The sequence below is a fragment of the Macaca nemestrina genome, chromosome 4 (assembly GCF_043159975.1).
Source record: "Macaca nemestrina isolate mMacNem1 chromosome 4, mMacNem.hap1, whole genome shotgun sequence".
Classification (NCBI taxonomy): Eukaryota; Metazoa; Chordata; class Mammalia; order Primates; family Cercopithecidae; genus Macaca; species Macaca nemestrina.
Genome location: NC_092128.1, coordinates 144,260,844 through 144,285,064, shown reverse-complemented (window position 1 = coordinate 144,285,064; position 24,221 = coordinate 144,260,844). Strand labels below are relative to the sequence as shown.

General features: G+C 41.2%; 1 protein-coding gene across 10 annotated transcripts in view; it reads right to left on the bottom strand.

The window, feature by feature from the left end:
- LOC105466337 (calneuron 1) overlaps positions 1–24,221 on the bottom strand; it is a 670,377-nt gene that overhangs the window by 233,174 nt on the left and 412,982 nt on the right. The gene's annotated exons all lie outside the window — the stretch shown is intronic.

Here is a 24,221-nt window from a genome sequence, read left to right as displayed (position 1 = left end):
AGCAAAAACAGAGTTAACAGGAAAAACAGACAAATCCACAATTATAGTTGGAAACCTGAACAGCCTCCTCTCAGCAAAGGACAGAACTGCTAGAGAGAACCATCAGTATGTATACAGAGAACTACACAGCATAATCAACCAGTAGGATCTAACTGATATACACAGAACACTACATCCAACAGCAGCATATGCAATTTTTTTTTTTTTTTTTTTTTTTTTTTTTTTGAGTTGGAGTCTCACTCTGTCGCCCAGGCTGGAGCACAGTGGCACAATCTCGGCTCACTGCAACCTCCACCTCCTGGGTTCAAGTGACTCTCCTGCCTCAGCCTCCCAAGTAGCTGGGATTACAGGCATGCACCACCATGCCCTGCTAATTTTTCTATTTTTAGTAGAGACGGGTTTTGGCGTGTTGGCCAGGCTGGTCTCAAACTCCTGACCTCAAGTGATCCACCAGCCTCAGCCTCCCAAAGTGCTGGGATTACAGGCATGAGCCACTGTGCCCGGCCATATGCATTTTTTTTTTTAAATGACTATGGAACATTCGCCAAGACAGATAACATAAAGGCTATAAAACAAACCACAAAGATATAAATAACTGAAATCACACAGAATATGTTATCTGGCTATACTGAAATGAAACTAGAAACTAGCAACAGAAAGACACCAGGAAAACCTCTAAATACCTGGAAAATTAACAACACGCTGCTAAACTCAAGGTTCAAAGAAGTCTCAAAGTAAATAAAATTACAGAGAACTGAAAGAAAGTAAGTGTGGAATGTCAATCAATAATCGAAGTTCCTATCTCAAGAAACTAAAAAAAGAACAATACATAACGAAAAACTACAAAGCAAGCAGAAAGAAGAAAATAGTAAGCTAAGAGCAGAAAACAATGAAATTGGATATAGAAAATAAGAGAGAAAAATCAATGAAACAAAAGCATATTTAAAAAGAAAAATTAATAAATTTGACACACCTCTAGCAAGAGTGACAGAAAACAGCCAGAGAAAACACAAATCACCAATATCAGAAACGAAACAGGTAATATTATTATATATCCTGCAACCATTAAAAAGAGAATAGGAGAATACTATGAATAACTTTACGCTCACAAATTCAACAACTTAGAAGAATTGGACCAATTCCTGGAAAACCACAAACCCCTAAAACAGACGAAATAGATAATTTGAATGATGCTACAACCATTAAAGAAATTGTTTTCATAATTTAAAAGCTTTTGAGAAAAAGAAAAAATCTCCAAGCCTAAATAGTTTCATTGGAAAATTCTACCATTTAAATATGAATTAAAAGCCATTTTATACCATCTCTCCCATAAACAGTTTTACACAACTCCCCACAAAATAAAAGAAATAGGAACACTTACTAATTCATTTTACAAGGCCTCACAACAAAACCAGACAGCACAAAACAAACAAACAAACAAACAAACAAAACTGCAGACCACATCTCTCATGAGCTTAGATGTGAGAATCCTAACAAAATACTAGCAAACTGAATCCAGTAATGTATAAAAAGAATCATGCACCATGACTGTTACAGTAGGTAGTCAGGCAGACATCAGCAGGGCAGGAGAGGGTTCGCCTCTCCCCCAGGAATGTCAGACGACCATCAGGTGATGGGCAGGTAGTTGTTAAGCTGTCTCTCTAAAATAGTAATTGGTCATAGCCAGCACCAGGGAAAGGCAGTCTCCCTATAGGTAGAAAACCTGAAACTGGTGATCAGTTTCTCAATAAGATCTCAGGAGTTGGGCAAATGGGCTCAAGTATATGCACTCAGTAACAGTAATTGGTTTCCCGAGCGGCAGGGAAAGGCAGTCTCTCAACAGGTAGAAAAACCCAAAACTGGTGATCAGCTTCTCAATAAGATCTCAGGAGTTGGGTGAATGGGCTCACGTATGTGCACTAATAGCAAAGTGGCAGAGTTTAACAGGTACATGACTTTCTAGGAACATCCAACTCAAAAAAGCATGAGTGCAACTCCAGTACACACACTGTATACACATGTGGCCTCTCCTAGGTGCTGGCAGGCCACTGTACATGTGGACAGCCCAACCCAAGGGAAGAATAAGGAGAGAAAGGACACAAGACCCCAGAAGTATGCCACCATATAAAACCCTAAGTCAAAGGTCAAACCATGCACTTGAGAGCTCACACTGCCCACTTGGCCTTCTTCCAAGTGTACTTTACTTCCTTTTCTTCCTGTTCCAAAGCTGTTTAATAAACTTTCACTCCTGCCTTAAAATTTGCCTCAGTCTCTCACTCTGCCTTATGCCCCTTGGTTGAATTCTTTCTTCTGAGAAGGCAAGAATTGTGGTTGCCGCAGAGCCATACAGATTGGCCACTGGTAACATGACCAAGTCAGATTCATGTCAGGTGAACATGTCTGGTTCAACAACCCAAAATCAATCGAGTCGTGTTTAATATTTTAAACATCAATCAACATAATCCACCATATCAACAAACTAAGGAAGAAAATCATATAACCATACCAAGTGAAACAGAAAAAACATTTGACAAAATCCAACACCCATTCATGATAAAAACTTTCAGAAATTTAAGAGGAGAAGAATCAACTGAACTTGGTAAAGAACTACAAAAATTCTATAGCTAATGTGAAGGACTGAAAACACTGAATGCTTTCCCTATAAGATTGGGAATGAGCCAAGAATATTTACTCCCACCACTGCTAGTCAATATAATACGAATGCTCCTTGAGTTATGATGGGATTTGATCCTGATAAACCATTGTAAATTGCAAATATGGTTAAGTGGAAAATGCATTTAATACACCTAATATACTAAACATCCTGTTTAGCCTAACCTACCTTAAACATGCTCAGAACATTTATGTTAGCATACATTTGGACAAAAATCATCTAACACAAAGCCTGTTTTATAATAAAATGCTGACTATCTTATGTAATTTATTAAACACTATACTGAAAGTAAAAAACAAAGTAGATATATGGGTAACTGAAGTACAGTTTCTAGTGAATACATATCACTTTTGCATCATCATAAAGTTGAAAAATTGTTAAGCTGAACCACCATAAGTCAGGGAATGTTTGTACCAGAACTGCTAGTCAGTTCAATAAGATAAGAAAAATAAAATAAAAGGAATACAGATTGGAAAAGAAGGAATTAAACTGTCTTTATTTGAAGATGACATCAACTTCGATGTAGAAAATCCCAAGAAATCTATAAAGGAATCCCGCCTAGAACAATTAAGTGAGATCGCAAGGTTGTAAGACATATTATATTCAGCCTTTAAAAAGAAGGAAATCCTGTCATCTGTGACAATAAGGATGAACTTGGAGGATGTTATGCTAAATGAAAAATAAACCAGGCAAGCACTTCATGATCTCACTTATATGTAGAATCTAAAAAAGTTGAAATCACAGAAACAGAGAATAAAATTACGGTTGTCAGGGACTGAGGAGTTGTGAGGTGGGGAGATAGTGATGAAAGGATACAAAATTTCAGTTATGCAGTAGGAGAAACAGTCTATTGTATATTTGAAATTCCTAAGAGATTAGATTTTAAATGATCTCAGTAAGTATGTGAAGTAATTGATATGTTAGCTTGATTTAGCCGTTCCACAATGTATACAGATATCAAAATATCATGTACACCATAAATCTATACAATTTTTATTTGCCTACCTGAAAAATTAATTTAAAAAATTTAAAAAGATTAACACAAAAAAATCACATTTCTATTTACTAACAATAAACATGTTACATTCACTCCAAAGAAGATGAAATACTTAGGTATACCCTTGTCAAGACAAGTATAGGATCTTTATTCTTAAAATTACAAAATGTGGATGAAAGAAATCAGTTACTTAATTAAAGGACACACATGTTGCTTTCATGAACTAGAACAGGTGCCCCCAATCCCCAGGCCATGGACCAGTACCAGATAGCAGGAGGTGAGCGATGCTTAGGAACTGGACTTCACAGTAGGAGATGAACGGCAGGCCAGTGAGAGAAGCTTAAGCTGTGTTTACAACCACTCTCCATTGCTTGCATTACCCCCTGAGTTCCGCCTCCTGTCAGATCAGCAGTGGCATTAGATTCTCACAGGACCGCGAACCCTATTGTGAATTGCACAAGCAAGGGATCTAGGTTGTGTGCTCCTTAGGAGAATCTAGTACCTGATGATCTGTCACTGTCTCCCATCACCCTTAGATAGGACCGTCTAGTTGCAGGAAAACAAGCTTAGGGCTCCCACTGATTCCAAATTATGGTGAGTTGTATAATTATTTCACTATACATTACAATGTAATAATAATAGAAATAAAGTGCATAATCAATGTAATGTGCTTAAATGATCCCAAAACCATCCCCCACCTTGGTCTATGGAAAAACTGTCTTCCACGAAACCAGTCTCTGGTGCCAAAAAGGTTGATGATGCTATCCCTAGACCGCTGGACTAGAAGACTCAACATAATAAAGATGACAGTTCTCCCAAGTTGACTTACAGATTTAACGCAATTCTTATCAATACACTGGTGAAATTTTAGTAGGCACAGACAAGCTTATTCTATAATTTATATGGAAATACACAGATCTTAGCAGAGCTAAAACAATCCTGACAGGAAAGAACAAAGTACAAGAAATCACTTACCTGATATTGTCTTATGATATAGTTACAGTAATCAAAATAGTGTAGAATTGGCAGCAGGACAGACACATGGATCAATGAAACAGAATAGAGAACCCAGAAATAGACCCACATAGATATACTCAATTGATTTTTGGCAAAGTCATCAAAGTAATTCAATGGAGAAAGGACAGCCCTTTCAACAAATGATGCTGGAGTAAGCGGATATTTGTAGGCAATAAAATGAATCTTGACCTAAAGGTGTAATAAGGTGTGAACCTTATCCAAAAATTAACTAAATTCTGGATCATGGACTTAAATGTAAAACATAAAAATATAAAACTTTTAGAAGAAAAAAATAGGAGAAAATCTTCAGTATCCAGGGCTAGGCAGAGTTCTTAGACTTGACACCAAAATCACGGTCCACAGTGGGAAAAACTGAAAAGCTAGACCACATCAAAATTAAAAGCTTTTGTTCTTCTAAAGGTTATAAGAAGATAATGAAAAGATAAACACTTGCAGAAGACATTTGCAAACAATATATCTGATTAAGGAGTAGTATACAAAATATATAAAGACTTCTCAAAACTCAAGAGCAAAACAAAACAAAACAAAAAACAAAAACAACTAACCAATTAGAATATGGGCAAAAGACATCAACAGACATTTCACAGAAGAGGATATGCAGATGGTAAATGATGACTGTTAAAGATTAGCCATCAGAGAAATGCAAAATCACAGTTGAGACATCACTTCACACCTACCAGAATGGCTAAAATATAAAATAGTGACATACCAAAGCTGGTGAGAATACGGAAAAACTGAATCACTCATACATTGCTGGTGAAAATGTAAAATGTTACCATTGCTGTGGAAGAAAAAATAGGAGTTTCTTATAAAACAAAACATGCAGTTATGATACCACCCTGCAAGGGCATCTGAGCTATTTTATCCTGGAAAAATGAAAACATGTTTACACAAAAACCTGCATACATATGGTAGTAGCAACTTTATTCATAAAAGCCAAAAGCTTGAGACAGCCTAGGTGTCCATCAACACGTGAATGGGTTAAATAAATTTCATACCATGAAATATTTCATTCTGTAAAATACTACTCAGCAATAACAACAAGCAAACTCTTTTTTTTTTTTTGAGACAGGGGCTTGTTCTTTCACCCAGGCTGGAGTTCAGTGGCGCGATCACGGCTCACTACAGCCTGGAACTTCCAGGCTGAAGCCACCTTGCCACCTCAGCTTCCCACGTAGCTGGGACTACAGGTACATGCCAACATGCCCAGCTAACTTATGCATTTTTTATAGAGATGGGGTTTCCACCATGTTGCTCAGGCTAGTCTTGAACTCCTGGGCTCAAACAATCCTCCCACCTCAGCCTCCCAAGTGCGAGGCTTATGGGCATGAGCCACAATGCCTGGCCCAAAGCAAATTATTGATACAACAATTTGAATGAATCTCAAGCATATTATGATGGGGAAAAAAAGCCCACTCCAAAATTACATAGTATATGACTCCATTTATATACAATTTTTAAAATGGCAAAATTTTAGACTTAGAAAACCAAGTCCTTGTTGACAGAGTTAGGGGTGGGGTAGGGATGTGGGGATGTTGTCCTTAAAGGGCAGCAGAGGTGATGGAATTGTTCAATAGCTTCATTGTGGTGGTAGACATAGAAAGCCACACACGTGTGATAAAATTGTATAGAAGTCAACACACTTTCACATGTGAGTACAAGCAAAACTGGGGAACTCCGAAGACTATTAGCAGTTTGTATCACTATCAAAATCTCAGTTATGATATTGTATTATGGTTTTGGAAAATGTTACCATTAGGAGAAAATTGGGTGGAGTGTACATGGAATCTTTCTGAATGATTTCCTACAACTGCATGTGAATCTACAGCCATTTCAATAACTTAAAAAAATCAAGATTGCATAGTGCAAGATTAATTTAACAGACATTGGGAAGTAAAGGAGGAATGTAAATATAAGCCAAATTTTCTTCCAAGAAAAGTAAGAGGTTAGTTTTTCCTTTGAACTTAATATTCAGACAAATATAATTTTAAATACATATTTCATGAAGGTAAAGAAAATCAGTAAAAGGCTTCTAACAAGAAGAGCTATTGTTCTATTTAATTTAGGAGATAAAATATACAAAACAATCAGTAGAGCAAAAGATGGAAAATAAAATAGCTTAAAAGCAAAAAGAATAATATGGGGCCAATGAACTGCGAACAAGCAACAGTTATAACAGGATTGGCAATGGATTAAACCACTCTATTAAAAGACAAATTCTCTCAGACCGGCTTATGAAAATGAATGTGACACCATGATTTTTATAAAGAGAGGGGCACCTAGCAGATTTTTTTTAAAGAAAAAGAATGAATGAAGTTATGCCCAGTCAAAACAAATCAAAAGAAAATGAGATTAGGTTAGTATTAATATTAGAAAAGGAGGATTCAAGACAGAAATAATGAATGGACCACAAATGCTATTTATAGGTATAAATGGTAATCATGGATGCATAATGGAAATGCCATATATTAATTTAATGAATAGGCTGTAATTCCAATATAAAGCTCATATCTGTTCCTTACACACCATCTCAGCTCCTCCAACCCTAGTCCAAGCCATCCACATGCCTCCCAGACTCCTAAAATAACTTCATAACTTGGTCCCCATTTCCACTCTAGCCCGTACACTCCTTCACACAGCAACAAATGATGTACTTTGCATATAAATTAAATCAATCCACTCAAGTTCTTAAAACACTCCAATGAGTACTGCTTGTACAAGAAATCATATCCAAACTCCACACCTTGACGAGATGAGAGACAGTTCTTCCTCAAGTGTCAATTCACCCTTTCTTAACAGCAACGAAATCCCCAATTTTGAAAATTCTTGAACCAGAACTGTTCAGAATAAAGATGACATTTCCCAGCTTCCCTTGCTGCCACGTATGGCCACGTGACTGACTTCCACCAACCATGTGACTGACATCTGGTGGGGAACATACATAGAAGTGATATTTGCAACTTCTTAAAGGACTTGTGGCCAGGTGAAGTGGCTCGCATCTGCAATCACAGCACTTTGGAACGCTGAAGTGGGCAGATCACCTGAGGTCAGGAGTTTAAGGCTAGCCTGGTCAACATAGAGAAACCCTGTCTCTACTAAAAATACAAAAATTAGCCGGGTATGGTGGCACACACCTGTAGTCCCAGCTACTTGGGAGGCTGAAGCAGGAGAATTGCTTGAACCCAGGAGGCAGAGATTGCAATGAGCCTAGATCGCACCACTGCACTCTAGCCTGGACAAGAGAGTGAGACTCCATCTCAAAACACAAAACAAAACGAACAAAACAACTTAATATTATCTGAAATTTCCTTATTCATTATTCATTTATTTAATGCCTTTCTCCTACCCCTTACACTAAAATGTAAATTCCATGAGCACGAGAGCCTTGTTTATTGATCACCACAACATCTGTGCTCTATCCGAGAGACTTTTAAAAATTATTTTATTAAACAACAATAGAGATGAGGTTTTGCTATGTTGCCCAAGCTAGTCTTGAACTCCTGGCCTCAAGCGATCCTATTGCCTGAGCCTCCCAAAGTGCTGGGATTACAGCCATGAGTCACTGGGCCCAATCTCAAAAGATTTTCAATAAGCCTCTGTTGAATGAATGAATGAATCAATCAAATAATGGCTGGCAATATCAAATACACACAGACACACACAAAGAGAAAGTGTCAGAAACAGAATTGAGACAAATGTTAACACTATCAGTCTAAGTCAGTGAGTAGATAAAAAATAAATGGGGACATTCATGATTTTAATGTAATTTTTAGTGGAAAGGAGTCATGGATCAATAGCTCTATTTCTTATACATTGTGCAAGCAGTCTATTCAATTACCATATTACATTTGCAGAAATCAAACACATATTGAGACACAATAAATGGATACAATAAGTGGTATGAAGAAGATATTATATATCTGATATTCTATGATTATTATGCAAAAACATGAGAAATCAATAACAAGTATTTAAACAAGGTATTTAGTAATATTCTCCCAAATAACTATTGAGTGAACAAAAATATTATCTACAATCATAGACCATATAATAAGTGATCACAATACATATAAAAATCTCCAGAATGGTGACAAAGCTATACTAAGAAGAAAATTTATATCTAAATTATTTCATTAATAAAAAGGAAAAAACTAAATAAAATAATTTACACAAATTATTATTATAAATGATAACAAATGATCAGAACAAGAAGAAAGCAAGAGAAAGGAAGAGAAAAACTGAAAATACCAGAATGAAAACAGAGAAAAAAGGATTATTCATTAAATAGAAGCATAGATTTTCCCCAAAATCACTAAAACAGAAAATCATCTGGCATATCAAATTAATAAAAAATGAGAAAAATAAAAATTATAATTAAGAGAAGCTAAAACAATGGTATGAGAATACTTTCAATTTTTTTTTTTTTTTTTTTTTTGAGACGGAGTTTCACTCTTTTGCCCAGGTTGGAGTGAGGCAGTGTGATCTTGGCTCACTGCAACCTCCACCTCCTGGGTTCAAGTGATTCTCCTACCTCAGCCTCCTATGTAGCTGGGATTACAGATGCCTGCCACCACACCTGTCTGATTTTTGTATTTTTAGTGAAGACGGGGTTTCACCATTTGGCCAGGCTGGTCTCAAACTACTGACCTCAGGTGATCCACCCATCTCTGCCTCCCAGCATGCTAGGATTACAGGTGTGAGCCACTGCACCCGGCCTCAAATAAATTTCTAAACAATGTTATATGTAAGTAAATGCTAATAAACTAAGTAGTTTTGAGGAATTGGTAACCTGAAGATAATATTAACTTTTCAAAATAGACTGAAGAACAATTAACTTCTAATGTTTATCAAATAATCATCTCAAAAAAATGAAAACAAAACAAAAAAGCAGTTTATGAACTAGCAAGCCTAAAGTCAAAATTATAAATCGATTCCATACTGTATAGAATTAATTGTAGATCACAGAAAATAACAGAAAGCAAACAAATGAATTTTATCATGCTACGTTAACTATGTTTCAAGACCTAACAACGATCCTTGTAGTTTTGTATAAACTATAGGGCACTTTTATTTATAAATATGAATGAAGAAAATAAAAATGGCAAATCAAATTCAAAACTTACATTACAAATTCAAATTGCATTAAGAAAATGGCCTACCATGACAACTAATATTAACTCTAAGAATACAAAAATGATTTAATAATAGGAAATTTATTGATTATCACATCATGTCCAAACAAGAATAATCACATGATCCTATTATGAGAGATTCAAAGGACATTTGAGAAAAAGCTATCATATATTCATGGTTTTAAAAAACTGTTGGTAAGTTAGATATGGTTTGGCTGTGTCCCCACCCAAATCTCATCTTGAATTGAAGCTCCCATCATTCCCACGTGTTGTGGGAGGGGCCATCCCAGGGGGAGATCATTGAATCATAGGGGTGGTTTCCCCCATACTGTTCTCATGATAGTGAACAAGTCTCCAAGAGCTGATGGTTTTATAAGGGGTTTCTCTTTCCTTTGGCTCTCATTCTCTCTTGTCTGCCGCCATGTAAGACATGCCTTTCACCTTCTGCCACGATTGTGAGGCCTCCCCAGTCACGTGGAACTGTAAGTCCTTTAAACCTCTTTTACTTTATATATTACCCAGTCTCAGGTATGTCTTTATCAGCAGTGTGAAAACAGACTAATACAGTAAGTAAGAGGTTAATTTCCTAAAATCAACTATCACCCTTATGGTTTATTAGTAGTAAATAGTTTTCAGTCAATACAAATGGGATAAAATATACACTGCCAAAAAGAAGGAAACAAAATTGCTGCAATTTGTAGACAAAGTCATTGCAGGGATAAAGAACCTAAGAAAATCACTGGAAAAATCCATGACCACTGTTTGTGTTTTTCCAAAATTCATATACTGAAATCCTAACCCACATTGTGATGGTATTAGGAAGTGGGCCCTTTGGGAGGTGATTAGATCATGAAGGTAGAGACTCATAAAAAGGATTACTCCCTTCTCCCAAGGGATGAAGGGATAAAAGGACCCAAGGAAATCAGTTGATACTCTGCAGTCTGGCAGAGGGCCTTCACCAGAACCTTCTAGAACTGTAAGCAATACATTTCTGTTGTTTATAAAAGCTACCTGGTCTGTAGTATTTAGTTATTGCAGCCTAAACCACCTAGACTCTTGCTAATGAGAGAATTCAGTAAGGTGGCCAGATGAAGCCCAAAATTCCAAAGCCATTTTTCACCATACTGACAAAAAGGGGTTAGAAACATTTAACGAAAAATTAAAATCAGGCGTGGTGGCTCACATCTGTAATCTCAGCACTTTGGGAGGCCGAGATGGGCTAATCACCTGCATTCAGGAGTTCAAGACCAGCCTGACCAACATGGTGAAATTCCATCTCTACTAAAAATACAAAAATTAGCCAGCATGTGGTGGTGCGTGACTGCAATCCCAGCTACTCAGGAAGCTGAGGCGGAAAAATCGCTTGAACCTGGGAGGCAGAGGTTGCAGTGAGCCAAGATTGTGTCACTGCACTCCAGCCACAGAGGAGACTTTGTCTCAAAAAAAAAAAAAAAAAAAAAAAAAAAAAAAAGAAAAGAAAAAGGAAAATTAGCCAGGCACAGTGGCTAATGCCTAATGCCTGTAATCCCAGCACTTTGGGAAGCTGAAGTGGGCGGATCATGGGGTCAAGAGATCAAGACCTTCCTGGCCAACACGGTGAAACCCTGTCTCTACTAAAAATACAAAAATTAGCTTGGCATGGTGGCATGCACCTATAGTCTCAGCTACTTGGGAGGCTGAGGCAGGAGAATCGCTTGAACCCAGGAGGTGGAGGTTGCAGTGAGTTGAGATGGCGCCACTGCACTCCAGCCTGGCGACAGAGTGAGACTCCGGCAAAAAAAAAAAAAAAAAAGGAAAATTAAAATCCTATCCACCATGGCAAATATAGGAAAAAAACAAAAACAAACAAACAAAAAAACAGCAGTACCTCAACAAGACACTGTAGGGTCTGCTCCCCCATGTCTGGGAGGGGGTCAGGAGTGTGGGGATCAGGGCCCACTGACCAGAGAGTCAGGTGGCTGTAACCACCTCCCTGGTGTCTTGGCTGCACCCTTGAACCTCAGAACGCCATCTCGTGGGTCAAGAGCATTAGAGCCGTGGTCAGAGGCTCCTCCAGGACACCATCCCTGAAGCAAAGGAAGACCCTTGTTCCCTCTCCTGAACCTGCCTTTGGTTACTTCTTATTTGGGGTTTAAAGGGATTTACCTGACTGACCCCAGGAGGTCCCCATCAGCTTCCATGCCTGTCTCGCTCCTTTCTCTACTTCCTCTGAAATTTAACAAGTTCAGGGCCAAGATTCTACTTCTGATAGCATCCATCCTAATCATCTTTCCTTTCTCTCCTGTTTGCTTCATTTAGAGAGAGTCTCACTCTGACACCCAGGCTGGAGTGCAGTGGCACGATCCTAGCTCACTGCAGCCTCAAACTCCTGAGCTCAAGTGATCCTCCCACCTCAGCTTCCCAAGTAGCTGGGACCACAGGTATGCACCACCCGACCCAGCTAATGTTTAGATTTTTTGTAGAGACAGGGTCTCTGTATGTTGCCCAGGCTGGTCTTGAACTCTTGAACTTAAGCAGTCCTCAGTCTCTCAAAGTGCTGGGATTACAGGCATGAGCCACCATACTCAGCCCATTTAGATAACTTTCAATGAAAATTCTGCACGTTCCTGGGTGTCTACAGTTCACATCATATCCTATGGGTTAAACACTTGAGGATAAGTAGATTGAATTAAAAAATATATGTTTAAATATAATTTGGGAAGGGTCTACGGAATAGAGATATGAAACCACTGGTGCCAGGACTTTCCTGATGAAGTGACCAGTGATTTTTCTCCTCTCCCCACCTATAGCCGCTGGTCAGCTCATCTCAGCTACAGGCTGAAGTACCAGCCATGAGGATATTTTGAAGGGATTTAAAAAAATTACTTTTAATCGGCCGGGCACGGTGGCTCATACATATAATCCCAACACTTTGGGAGGCCGAGGCAGGCGGATCACGAGGTCCTCTTGAGACCATCCTGGCCAACATGGTGAAATCCCGTTTCTACAAAAAATACAAAAATTAGCTGGGTGTGGTGGTGGGCGCCTGTAGTCCCAGCTACTCAGGAGGCTGAGGCAGGAGAATCCCTTGACCCAAGAGGCGGAGGCTGCAGTGAGCTGAGATCATGCCACTGCACTCCAGCCTGGCAACAGAGCGAGACTCCGTCTCAAAACAAAACAAAACAAAACAAAAATTACATTTAATCAATTTATTTTTTGTGATCATAAAATCATTTCAGATTTTCTCCCAAAAGATGAGTTTTCAGCATACTAACTAGACATAAGGCTGATATGTGGAGAGCAGCATCTGTGACAGTCCTGCCTTGGGTCTCCTGCAGCCTCTGCAGCAGAGGGTCATACAGCGGCTTTAGGTGACAGCTGCCACTCAGTGGTCTCCAATGAGTTCTTTTCCTCCTGGCAGTTGGCAGCTGCATTAATTTTGATTTTAGGCTTTATTGATTGATTGATTGATTTTGAGAAAGAGTCCTACTCCATCACCCAGGCTGGAGTGCAATGGCATGATCTTGGCTCACGGTAACCTCTGCCTCCTGGGTTCAAGTGATCCTCCTGTCTCAGGCTCCTGAGTCGCTTGGATTACAGGTGCACGCCACAACACTTGGCTAATTGTTTTTTTTTTTTTTTTTTTTTGCATTTTTAGTAGAGACGGGGTTTCACCTTATTGGTCAGGCTGGTTTCTAACTCCTGACCTCAGGTGATCCACCTGCCTCAGCCTCCCAAAGTACTGGGATTACAGGCATGAGTCACTGTGCCCAGCCAGCTTTTATACTCTCATATCAACTTTGTGCTCTGTTTACCGCAACCATGGGCATGTGAACTAGAAATGCTTTAAATTCCAATCACTTCTCTCCTTTTTGTTTTTGCCACTGAAAACAATTGTTGGATAATGTAATTTTGCTAATTTGAGATTTTTTTTTTTTTTTTTGAGATAGGATCTGGCTGTCACCCAGGCTGGAGTGCAGTGACGTGATCATGGCTCACTGTAGCCTCAACCTCCTGGGCTCAAGTGATCCTCCTGCCTCAGCCTCCCCAGTAGTTGAGACCACAGGTGCATGTCACCACACCCAGCTAATTTTTTGACTTTTGGCAGAGACAGAGTCTCACCATGTCGCCTAGCCTCCTGTCAAACTCCTGGGCTCAAGTGATCCTCCTGCCTCAGCCTCTCAAAGTGTTGGAATTACAGACATGAGCTACCACGCCCAGACTAATTTGAGATTTTGTTAACTTTACTGAATAATAACAGAATAGACCATATAGCCTAATACAAACAAGTATAAACAAAAAATTGCATTCACTTTTCTGCCAGTCAAAATAAGTACAATCGGAATTTTTTCCATTTTTTTCTCTCTGACTATAAATGGATGCATAATAGATGAATATAAATGGGCATATAATAGATGTAGGATGGTAATGTAATTACACTGTAAATTCCATCTCTATCTTGGCTTTTTCTTTTAGTATAAAGTGAAAATATTATTTCTAATAATGTAATTACACTGTAAATTCCATCTCTATCTTGGCTTTTTCTTTTAGTATAAAGTGAAAATATTATTTCTAATAATTATATAATATTTTATCTTTATAATTGCATTTTCCTACATCTCTGACTGATTTTATATGATAGATTACTAAACGTAGAATTACTTTAAATCACAGGGTTTGAACATATTTTAAATTATAGGGCTTTGAAAATTATGGCTAAGTATCACCAAATAGTTTTCTGAAAAGTTGTACAATTTACAAATTTACATTTCTACAAATAAACTGTAAATACATTTCTTTCTATTTACATTTCTATCAGTGTTATATGAGTTTGCCCCCTTTTTTATTTTTTATTTTTTTAGATGGAGTTTCACTCTGTTGCCCAGGCTGGAGTACAGTGGCTTGGTCTCGGCTCACTGCAGCCTCCATCCCCCGGGCTCCAGCAATTCCCCTGCCTCAGCCTCCCAGGTAGCTGGAACTACAGGTGCGCGCCACCATGCCCAGCTAATTTTTGTATTTTTAGTAGAGACAGGGTTTCACCATGTTGGCCAGGCTGGTCTCAAACTCCTGACCTCAGGTGATCCGCCCACCTCAGACTCCCAAAGTGCTGGGATCACAGGTGTGAGCCACTGCACCCAACTGAGTTTGCCTATTTTATCTTGCTCTTGACAACTTTTGAGGATTACATGATTTAGTTTACATTCTGAGAAGACAACTGTTAACCAATCCCTATTTTTTTTTTTTTTTTTTTTTTTTTGAGACGGAGTCTCGCTCTGTCGCCCAGGCTGGAGTGCAGTGGCGCGATCTCGGCTCACTGCAAGCTCCGCCTCCCGGGTTCACGCCATTCTCCTGCCTCAGCCTCCCGAGTAGCTGGGACTACAGGCGCCCACAACCGCGCCCGGCTAATTTTTTGTATTTTTAGTAGAGACGGGGTTTCACCGTGGTCTCGATCTCCTGACCTTGTGATCCGCCCGCCTCGGCCTCCCAAAGTGCTGGGATTACAGGCGTGAGCTACCGCGCCCGGCCACCAATCCCTATTTTAATTAACACTTCTAAGATTTCTGGTGAGGTCAAGCTGTTTTAATGTTTATTTCAAATGTCTATCAGTTGTCTATTTCTCTTTATCCCACTTACTGTCAAGAGGTTTCACATCGCTTTAGAAATGTTTTGTACATGTGCTTTATTCTATAAACTGCCACATTTATGCCAGTTTGTTAGCTTTTTTGTTTGTTTGCTTTTTGAGACAGGGTCTTGCTCTGTTGTCTAGTCTGGAGTGCAGTGGCATGATCGTGGCTCCCTGTAGCCTCGTCCTCCCAGGCTAAATTGATGCTCCCACCTCAGCCTCCCCAGTAGCTGGGACTACAGGCATGCAGCACCATGTCTGGCTAATTTTTGTATTTGTTTGTAGAGTCAGGGTCTTGCTTGGTGACCCAGGCTGGTCTCAAACTCCTGGGCTGAAGCGATCCTCCGCCTCAGCCTCCCAAGTGCTGGGATTACAGGTGTGAGACACTGAGTCCAGCCTTTGTTATCTTTTTAAATATTCTTATAATTTAATAGTATAAGTTAGTAGTATTATTTGATTCTTCCATTGCTTCCAATGCTTAGAAAGTTATTTCTTACTTAGAAATTAGCTACACATTGATAGGTAATTTCTCTACCTTTTCAAAACAGTTTAAAATGATCGTGTTAAATAGACTGAAGATCAATTACACTTATGAATAAGGATAACTAAAAGAAACACCCAAATTACCAAACCTAGAAGGAAGCCAGGGTCAGAACCAGATCAGTAAACCTAACTCACTGCCCTGTCCTAAATGTCAGGCTCATTAAAATGCTGTAACTAAGTGGCTCTCAAACTCAAGTGAGCGTGGACATCACCCGGAGGGTTTATAGAAACAGACTGCTGGGCCACAGGCCTGGAGTTTCTGATTCAACAGGTCAGTATTGAATATTGAATTCAATAGGTGGGGCCCAGGAGTTTCCATTGCTTTTTTTTTGTTTGTTTTCTTTTTGAGACAGGGTCTTACTCTGTTGCCCAGGCTGGAGTGAAGTGGTGCAATCATGGCTCACTGCAGCCTCAACTGCCTGGATTCTGGCAATTTCCTCGCCTCAGCCTCCAGAATAACTGGAACTACAGGCATGTGCCACCACGCCAGGCTAATTTTTTTAGTATTATTTGTAGAGATGGAGTTTCGCTATGTCGCCCATACTGGTCTTGAACCCCTGTGCTCAAGAGAGCTTCCCACCTCGGCCTCCTAAAGTGCTGGGATTATAGGTGTGAGCCACTTGCCAGGACGGAATTCCCATTTCTAACAAGGTCCAGGTATTACTAATGTTGCTGGTCCAGGAACCACACTTTGAGAACCACTGTTGGCATGAATGTTTTCCATATTCCATTTTTCCACAGTTGGTAAGATCCCTATGGGGATTGAAGGCTTGCTGTCAGTTTAGCAGGCCTTGATATGGGCAGCACTGCTGAAAACTATTAAGGTTCCATGAGATGATTAAGAATGGAAGAGAGGCCGGGCACGGTAGCTCATGCCTATAATCCCAGCGCTTTGGGAGGCTGAGGTGGGCAGATCACCTGAGGTCAGGAGTTCCAGACCAGCGTGGCCAACAAGGTGAAACCCCATCTCTAATAAAAACACAAAAATCAGCTGGGCATGGTGGTGGGTGCCTTTAATCCCAGCTACTTGGGAGGTTGAGGCAGGAGAATTGCTTGAACCCGGGAAGTGGAGGTTGCAGCGAGCTGAGATTGTACCCCTGCACTCCAGCCTGGGCAACAGAGTGAGGCTCTGTCTCAAACAAACAAAAAAAAAGTCACTGTCAGTGGTTGGATATATTTCCTTCCAGTCTTTTTACGCATAACAGATTTGGAGTCACATTGTATTGTAGCTTTTTGTATGTAACATTTCCTTCACATGTCACAACCATGAAATGCAAACGCTCTCAACTGTCCATGGGTCAAGAATTTTATTTATTTTATTATTATTTTTTGAAACAGAATCTTCCTTTGTTGACCAGGCAGGAGTGCAGTGGCATGATTATAGCTCACAACAGCCTCAACGCCCTGGCCTCAGGCATTCCTCCTGCCTCAGTCTCCCAAGTAGCTGAAACTACAGGTGTGTACCACCACGCCTGGCTAATTTTTAAATTTTTTGTACAGAAGGCGTGTTACTCATTACCTAGGCTGCTCTCAAACTCCTGCCTTAGCCTCCTTAAGGGCTGAGATTATAGGCATGAGCCACTGTGCCTGGCCTAAAGTCAATAATTTTTAAACCAAACCACCTGCCCATCTCTGCCATCACCCTGGGACCAGCTTATAAAATGTCCCAGACAAAGACCTGGGCCCTGGGCTGGGAAGAACTAGGTTTTGGATCAGAACCTGAGACAGAGATCAAGATTCCTGGACCAGGCTGGGCACGGTGGCTCATGCCTGTAATCCCAACACTTTGGGAGGCCGAGATGAGTGGATCACTTGAGGCCAGGAGCTTGAGACCAGCCTGGCCAAAGTGGCAAAACCCCATGTTTACTAAAATTACGAAAAAAAAAAAAAAAAGTAGCTGGGTATGGTAGCACACACCTGTAGTCTCAGCTACTTGGGAGGCCGAAGCATGAGAATCACTTGAACCTGGGAGGTGGAGGCTGCAGTGAGCTGAGATGGTGCCACTGCACTCCAGCCTGGGCAATAGAGGGAGACTCTGTCTCAAAAATTAAAAAAAAAAAAAAAAAAAAAAAAGTCCAGGACCAAAGCAGAAATGGAAAGCCACAGGAGACATGTGACCACAGCAAGAACTGGGATGGAGAGACAAAAGGTAAAGCCTTTCCGGAAAAGGTTTCTGGGGAGCAGATGCAGGCGTTTTACTGCACCTGCTGCATACTCTCCCACCAGATGAGTGAGGATTGGACAGCAGCAGACCCGTGATTTGATAACCAGGGAGGGGCAAAGCAAGTCAGCGTGGCAAACCAACTTTGATCCCTACCAAATCGAGGGGAGTGCCCTATGCACTATTAGGCTAGGGTAATTTACAATGTCTTGCACATTGCACACAGCTGTGGGATAAGTAAGCTATTCTAAAGACCAGCTTGCAGAATGGCTCGCTGGACTTCGTGTGTGCTCGGGAGTATTGCCCAAAAGTCCTGAGCATGCAGAAAGACCAGGGAGCTATTACGGGCTTCTTGTCTCCCGACCTTTAGCCCCGGACTCATTCCAACACGACCAGCACCATCCAGTGAGCAGATCTATTGGCTCACCAACTATGAATGTTTCATTTCTTAAAACAGAAACTCTAAATTAGTGAAGTCTTCATGAATAAGGTTTGATTGTGAGTAAGATAAAAATGTGAGCAAAGGAACCCAGTTTTACATGAGATGTTTTCGGCATCACTCTGGCCAAGGTGTTCTTGAACCTCATGGTGGCAAAAGTAAGACATGCAAACAGCTCGGCTTTCCTCACCAAATGTAGGACTCATTTCTCTGTTTCTGCGGAGGGAAAAGAGTGTAACGGAAGTGTTGGCTGGCCCCTGGGACTGGCAGACCTGTTTAATCTCCCATGATCCTTTCATGTATGCTCGCTACAGCTTGCTGTCTGCAAACTCGCGGCAGAACACTGTTGCACGGGGCTTGAGGTCAAGGAGGAGAAAATGAAAAAGGCTGCTGGGGTGAATTCATGAAAACACGGTGATAAAATAGCAGAGCTCTTTCCTCTGCCACTTGGGGACATCTACTGTATCATAAGCCTCTTATTCTTGGATACAAGTAGGCACATGATGTGTGATGTAAATAAATAGTGGAAAAGCAGGGACCCTGAGGACCACACTTGACTTCTCGGCAGTTGCAATTAACCTGCAGCATTGAGCAGGAAGGCCACCCCCTAGTCCCGAGTCTCAGCCCCGCTCTGTCCCTTCTTCCCCTCCTCTCTGCCATTCCCGTGTACCATATCCTAAGGCTGACTCCAAACACAGCTTCACCTTTCCTCAGCAAATATATCACTGCAGTAACAGCAAACACACAGAAGCTTGATGGACAGAGACTAAGGACACAATCACAGCTTTACAAATTATGCACAGGAAAGTGGTTCTGAACAGGCTGGCAAGAGTCTCATACCTAGAGGGCTGAGCGTATCCCGGGAGGACTAGATACCCTGGGGCATGACTCTCAGACCATCCTCCCTGGGAAGGAAGCTGCATTCGTAGCCAACTGTATTCCCCCTTCACTGATAACCAATTTCCTGAAAAGAGCCAGGGGCTCATAAATTTGTGACTAGTGCCAACCAATAAACAGTTGTTTTTGCTGAATCCCATTTGATTTTATTCTACCCTTGGCAGTATAGGCTAGAACGCCAGTAAGGAAAGCACTGAAAAAAATTTAATTAATTAATTAATTTATGTATGTATTTATTTATTTTTGAGACAGGGTCTTGCTCTGTCACCCAGGCTGGAGTGACTGCTCGATCTCAGCTCACTGCAACCTCCACCTCCCAGGATCAGACAATTCTCATGCTTCAGCCTCCTGAGTAGCTGGGATTACAGGTGCTTGCCACCACATCCAGCTAATTTTTTTTTTCTTTTGTATTTTTTTCAGTAGAGATGAGGTTTCACCACGTTGGCCAGGCTGGTCTCAAACTCCTGGCCTCAAGTGATCCGCCCATCTCGGCCTTCCTAAGTGCTGGGATTACAGGCATAAGCCACTCTGTCCGACCTGGAAAAAGGATTTCATTAGGAAAAGGCACCTAGTGCTTGATAGGATTGCTTCTCAGTGATACAGAGAATAGCCTTGGTTATAGGTTTCCTCTAAGATAGGAAGAAACCAAAGCCTGGGGAAAATGGAAGGCTTGGGGCAGCAATGTCAGATCAGAAGTTGAAGTCCAATGACAGAATCTTTACCCTTTGTGGTAGCTGACCTCCACAGTGATCCACAACAGCTCCTGACTCCTGACATTCACCAGGAGGCTGTTCTCTCCCACACTGAATAGGGATGACCTGTGTAACCAAGACAATATTGTAGAAATGATGGTGTTCAACTTCCATAGCTAGGGCATCAAAGATACCATTGATCTTGCCTAGCACTGTCCTGGATCACTGGCTTTGAGGGAAACTGGCTGCCATGTCAGGAGGACACTCAAGCAGCACTGTGGTGAGGTCCGTGTAGTAGGGACCTGAGAGCTCCTGTCAACCACCAGCATTACCTTGCCAGCCAGGTGAGTGAGCCACCAGGAAGCACATCTTCTAGTCCAGTCAAGCCCACGACTGGTCACAGCTCCAGCCAGCATCTTGGCTGCAACTGAATTAGAGACTCTGAGCTAGAACCACCCAGTTTAGCCAGCTTTTCAAATTCCCAACCCACAGAAACTAAGTGAGATAGGAAATATTTAGTGTTATTTTCTGTCCCTAGATTTTGGTGTAATGTATTATGCAGCCATAGATCACAGATATATACCCTTCCAGAGGTAGTCTCATGTCTGTTTCCATGGGAAACTGACTTAGTTACGGAGGGGAAGCCTTGCTAGAGTCTAAGATCAATATCTTCTGCCTGGATATCTGGAGGTGAAAAGCTACCTTTCTTATTTATTTATTTATTTTTGAGACAGAGTCTCACTCTGTCACCCAGGATGGAGTCCAGTGGCACAGCCACAGCTCGCTGCAGCCTCAAACTCCTGGCCTCAAGCGATCCTCCTGCCTCAGCTCCAGAGTAGCTGGGACTACAGGTGCATACCACCATGCCCAACTAATTTTTCAACTTGCTTGTAGAGACAGGGTCTCACCGTGTTGGGAAAGCAACTTTTCTGCTTCTTTTTTTGTACATTATCTTCAATCACTTCAAGGAAGGAAACACACACATGTATATATATGGGCACACACACAGGCACACACTCAGCTTTCTTCTAAACCTGAAAAACTGCTCAAGCACTGGGAACCTGAACTCTTTTCCAGAAACAAGCCAATGCTGTAGACGTTTTAAATACCATTTTTTCACGCTGTCTCTGAAGGGGCAGGCAGTCACAGGGGGAAAAGGGGGAGGCTGATTACTGAGAATTGATGGATGTTTTTGTTCTCGCTTGCTAGTCGTAAAATTCTGAGCTGGGTGAGCACCAGCAGGAGAGGAAAGCCACAGCCACTAAGTCTGTGCCTTCCAGCACTGATTTAAATATTTCAAGATGGAATTTTCCCCTTTTACTCTCCTTTCTCCAACCTGTCTTTTCACCCTGAGTGTGGAAGAAAATCTTGTGTAAGACAAAAACACGGAGACTTTGTGAGCATTATAGCATGTCTGTATTAAGCTTCAGGCAGTCCATATATTGTAAGAGAAATAGTTCCTTGCAGTGCACATGCTCTACTGTGATGAACCTGGAAGACAAGAGGCCTCTGCTTAAGTGTAGATTAAGTAGCCATAGCTCCTTCCCATCCAGATGAGGGCCAGAAAGAAGAATGCTTAGAGCTTACAAGCCCTTGGAACATTCTCCTAGGCTGGAGTGGGCCCTAAGGATGGAGGAAAAGAGTAGAAAGCATTCAGGGGCTCAGGTGCCATGGCTCACTCCTGTAAACTCAGCACTTTAGGAGGCAAGGCAGGAGGATTGCTTGAGGCTATGAGTTTGAGACCAGCCTGGGCAACATAGCAAGATGCCATCTCTACCAAAAAACACAAAAAAACAGCAGGGTTTGGTGGCTTGCACCTGTGGTTCCAGCCACTTGGAAGGCTGAAGTGGGAGGATCACTTGAGCCCAGGAGTTCAAGGCTACAATGAGCTATGGTTGCATCATTATACTCCAGCCTGGGTGACGGGATGAGACCCTGTCTTTAAAATACACAAAAGACAAACACACAAAAAGGCATTCAGGACAACAGATGGAGAATGAGAGAATGAAGGAGAAAGACCCAGGGAGAAGCAACTCGCCAAGGCCCATCAGAGTAAACCTCCATGGGCCAAACGATGGCCAGGTGGGAAATGATGTTCCTTCATCTTCTGAACTCTGGGTCATTTCCTGTTTCCACCAGGGGACTCTACCTGTCTGTCCTTGCAAGTGGCAAGTCATAACTGAAGGTTCCATGAGCACTGCAATATTCTTCTTGCGTGGTGAGTCAGGTCCTGGAGATCTTCTGGATCCTAACATCAGTTCAGGGAGATGGCGTTTTCCTATTGGCAGTGGGGACTTCAAGAGCCCCTGTCTCACTCTCCCCTGACCCTGGATGTCCTCTCGGACCATGTCCCGTCTCTCTGCTCATCCTCATTTATGCGCTTTCCCTCCGTGAGCTCATCCTTGCCTACAATTTTACCCACCAGCTCTCATGAATCTCAATCCGGTGTTCATAGACTGATTTCAGCTGTGCATAGACTTCCTCCCTTTGCTTGGCCACTTGACCCTCACCTTCCACTCAGCACGTTCAACTGAGGATTCAACCCTACAAGACTTCTCTGTTGCTCCATGATCTGACCCCTGCCAATAACAGCAAGTTGGGAACTTTGGAGTCAGCCTCACCTCTTCCCTTTCTTCAGGCCCTAAATCCATTCTGCCAGTGGGTCCTGAGGTCTTGCCCTTCAAATGGTATCTTAGTCGTGGTCGATGACTTCCCCATGCCCACCCCTTTTCAAACTCTCATCACAGCAGGCCTGGAATGCCCTCTTTTCTTTCTGTGCATTTAATTCCACCCATATTTCAAGGTTCAAAGCAAGTGTCACATTCCCTAAATTCTTTTCTGACCCTTCAAGACCTTTCCTCCTTTCTTGCCCTTCCATTCATCTATTGAAACAAATAGTTATTGACGGCTTGCTGTGTACAGCATGCACCGAGTGAGCTACAACTCTGAAGCCCTGTGCTTCAAGGAGTTACAGTCTAGTGACCATCACACTAATTAATCACTTGTTTGTTTTCCCTTTCTTAATTGTGTTTCCCGAGCCAAATTATTATTTTTGTTTGTTTGAGACAGGGTCTTGCTCTGTTGCCCAGGCTAGAGTGCAGTGGTGTGATCATAGCTCACTGTAGCTTTGAACTCCTGGGCTCAAGCCATCTTCCTGCCTCAGCCTCAAGACTAGATGGGACTACAGGCATGCATCATCACATATGGTTAATTTTTAAAATTGCTTGTAGAGGCAGGATCTTGCTATGTTGCCCAGCCTGGTCTTGAACTCCTGGCCTCAAGCGATCCTCCTGCCTCAGCCTCCCAAAGTGCTGGAACTACAGGCATGAGCCACCAAATTCAGCTTCCCCAGTCAAATTCTTAAATAGCTAGGTCTGAGTCTCAAATGCCTTTTGTAAAACCCACAAAGACTGACAGATTATAGCATACATAAGTTCTTACTAAATACTTGTTGGTTCTATGCAATATGGGTACCTGAATAAGACTAGAAAGACATGTCAACTGCAACCCTTAGCTAGGTTAGAGAAATCTCTCAGCGAAGGGAAAAAACAGTATCAAGAAATTTTCAAAACACCATGCTGTGTCTGAATGGCGTTTTATGTATCTAACCAGTAATTTAATTTAATTTGACAGACAACGTACTTGATTCAAATTTTTTAAAATAATGATTGATAACCCACTCCCTAAATTTTATAATCATAAAATAATTGTCACATTTTAAGAGTAGAGAAGTAATATAAAAATGATTTCATTATACTTTAATAATTAGAATGTTAGATGTTTGGAATTTCCTAAGAGATTTTACAAGATAGAAATAGGAGCTAACTGAGAAGCACTGAATATACATTCTTAGACAAAACCATGCTCTCTCATTAAGTACAAGGATATTGATGGGATCCAAATGTACCAGGCAACCATGCCGTTCTCTCAGCAAAGATATCCCGGAACTGGGGTCAAAGACAGAACCGGTTCAGATAATATCCGTGTGCCCCTTTGCAGTGTCCCCAGGAAAAAGACTTTTGTGAATGAGCAGTAGAATAACTTCA